This window comes from Pristiophorus japonicus, chromosome 4 (assembly GCF_044704955.1).
Source record: "Pristiophorus japonicus isolate sPriJap1 chromosome 4, sPriJap1.hap1, whole genome shotgun sequence".
In the NCBI taxonomy this organism is placed as follows: domain Eukaryota; kingdom Metazoa; phylum Chordata; class Chondrichthyes; family Pristiophoridae; genus Pristiophorus; species Pristiophorus japonicus.
In genome coordinates this window covers 113752345-113755352 of record NC_091980.1, presented here as the reverse complement: position 1 = coordinate 113755352, position 3008 = coordinate 113752345, and the positions used below count along the sequence as shown (strand labels likewise).

The window sequence follows — 3008 nt, the reverse complement described above, 5'->3', positions numbered from 1 at the left end:
AATGAACTCCAGCATTTTCACAAAGACAGATGCTAGGTTAACTGGTCTATAGTTGCCTGTTTTCTGTCTCTCTCCTTTCTTAAGTACATTTGCGGTTTTCCAATCCACTGGGACCTCTGCAGAATCCAGGAAATTTTGGTAGATTATAACCAATGCATCCACTGGGGTAGAAATTCACCGTCGCCTGAAACAGGTCACACATACCGCTTATGATGTGTTTTCATCGCCACTGTGGATGAGGTGGCCTCTTGCTCGAAATTTAGCTCTTTGTCATTTTTTTTCGAGTGGACCGTAAGTCAGTCATAATGGGGGCAGTAGTGCAGCAGTGAGCACACTAGAGGGGCAGAAGACGAAGTGGACGCTTGTGCGTCACCATGTCTCTCCCCTTCACTTAAAAGGGGAGAGCCGCTGCAAACTCTACGATTCTTTTAGTTGGGTCCACTGGGCTACCAGGGAGGGTTTCAGCCAAGAGGGGATGCCAGGCTGCCTGTTGGCTGAAACCCTCCCTGGCCGAACCTTGGGGCATAATTATCAGGCCGCCCTGGGAGTCGGCCGACCAAAAAAATGAAATGGCGGCCGCAGCAGTGTGCCCTCCCCTTGAATGATGGCCGTACAGCCACGTCACACACACAGTGCAGAAAAAACAGTCGGGGGACACCGTTTGGTGGCCCGAAGATTTTTTCCCCCTGAATTTAGGTTGAGGTGCGGGAGATCGGCGGTGTGCGCTTTGATGATGCACTTCGGAGGGGTCGTCAGCAGCAGGGCAGAAGTGCGGACTACCGGAAAAAGCACCTCGGAGAATTTTGTGAGCGCCAGCCATTTGACTCTGCCACGTGATCGCTGTTTTCCGGCACTAAGGCATTTTTGGGGGGCTGAATTTCGGCCCCACCATCTCTGCAGCCACTTCTTTTAAGACTGTAGGATGCAGCCCATCAAGTCCAGGGGACTTGTCCGCCTTTAATCCCGTTAGTTTGTCTCGTACTTTTTCCTCTAGTGATCGTCAGGGGACATGTTGTCAGAACAGACGATGATTATAAACCCTTTCACTTTCAATGTTGGTTGCCCACCAAAGATCCAATCAGAATTAATCAAGCGACAATGAAGTGGTCAGCTGAAGAGCAGGTTCGATTCAGTGGGTAACCAAATTTTAATTTGATTTTACGTTTTAAAGTTTAAGTTGTTTTAATTGCCGGTGCTTTTAGTGTCCCCCTTCCCTTTTATAGGGGGCACTGGGGAAAATTGTGATTTTAGTGCCCAAAAAAAAAACCAAAAAAAAAAGAAAAACACAAAAAAAAGGGGGGAAAAAAAGGGCCTTGTAAATGTCTGGAGTGTCACCCAGGTCGGGTGGCACCGTTTATTGTTTTTATGTTTTCACAGGTGAACTCAAAAGAGTTTCGATTCAGTGGGTGTGTCAGTATTCTACAAACACCTGTCAGAGCAATTTGGAGGGCTGGGCTGTCACACCCAGTGCATGCTGTCATGGTGCAGCAGCATATATGAGTTGAAATATTTTCATAAATGAATTTGCAGAAGTCCCACCTGACTCAAGGCTCACTGCTCTGCTGTTCACAACAAAACTAGCACCTCAAATGAATAACCTGGTGAAGCAGAAACAGAAGCAAGCCCAAATCTTATATTGTAAAAGTGATTAACATTGTTGTGTGAGAAATGGTTGCCCAATAAATGTAACTATGTCCTGTTGTAGATATAAAGCCCAGATTATGCTTGTTCAACTTATAATATGAACGTGTGTGCAAATGTTTGTGCAATAAATGGGAACTATGTTATTAGAAAATAAAGTGATTGTTTTGAACATGGTATTTAATAATTCTGTCTGACCCTAAAGTGTTTTAACCATTTATGGCCAACTCAGGTTGTGACAGATAGATTTGGTCTCCTGTCCCAAAAGCTTGTTAAGCTAAACTCAGAAACCCATTTCATGTACCAGTGAGGGTTACGTACTTATTTCCTGATTTAACTGGCTTCTGGGTAATTTGTAGTTTAGCCTGGAATATATGGTCTGTCAGCATGATGTCTTTTTTATGTATTGGAGAAATAAGATTAGAGTAGATATTCTGTATCTATCCTGGCCTAGAGTACAAAAGCAAGGAAGTTATGATGTACCTTTTATAAAACACTCGTTCGGCTACAATTGGAGTATTGTGTCCAATTCTGGTCAACCCACTTTAGGAAGGTTGTGAAGGCTTCAGAGAGGGTGCATAAAAGATTTATAAGAATAGTTCCAGGGATGAGGGACTTCAGTTACGTGGATAGACTGAAGAAACTGGGGTTGTTCTATTTAGAACAAAGAAGATTGAGAGGAGATTTGATAAAGGTGTTCAAAATCATAAGGGGTCCAGACAGAGTAGATAGAGAGAAACTGTTCCCATTGGCAGACAGGTCGAGAACCCAAGGACATAGATTGGTTGAAGATCCAAAGGCGACATGAGGAAAAACATTTTTTATGCAGCGAGTGGTTAGGATCTGGAATGCATTGCCTGAAAGGGTGGTGGAGGCAGGCTCAATCGTGGCTTTCTTAAGGGAATTGGATAAGTACCTGAAGGAAAAACAATTACGGGGCTACGAAGAAAGGGCAGGGAATTGGGACTAGCTGAAGTGCTCTTGCAGAGAGCCGACACAGACTTGATGGGCCGAATGGCCTCCTACTGTGCTATAGCGACTCTGTGATTCTATAATCCAGCGATAAAACTAACCCTGATGACCATACAACCCATTCACTAGATGCATAAGGTTAAGTTTTGATTCATAAGTGATACAGACATGCTTATGGAAGCTGCATTATGGTGTGAAATAGTTGCAAGCCTCACAAGTAGAACAGAAAGATCAAATTAAATTCCTACCCACTAAACTTGATTCTTTGTGCTTAGATCTGCCCTTATTATTTGCTGAATGAAACACAGCTTTTATCATTGGCACTGATATTATTCATTTAAAACAGTTGCTCGTGCTTTATCATTAGTGATCAACCTTTATTTTTGAAGGACAGT

The 3008-nt window shown here is 43.5% G+C and overlaps 1 long non-coding RNA gene across 1 annotated transcript; it reads left to right on the top strand.

Annotated features, from left to right (window-relative positions):
- The first annotated feature begins 632 nt into the window (after positions 1-632).
- On the top strand, positions 633-1813 carry LOC139262142 (uncharacterized). The gene is made up of 2 exons (XR_011592912.1): positions 633-1122; positions 1393-1813. It is a non-coding gene; the product is annotated as an uncharacterized lncRNA (long non-coding RNA).
- Positions 1814-3008: the final 1195 nt, after the last annotated feature.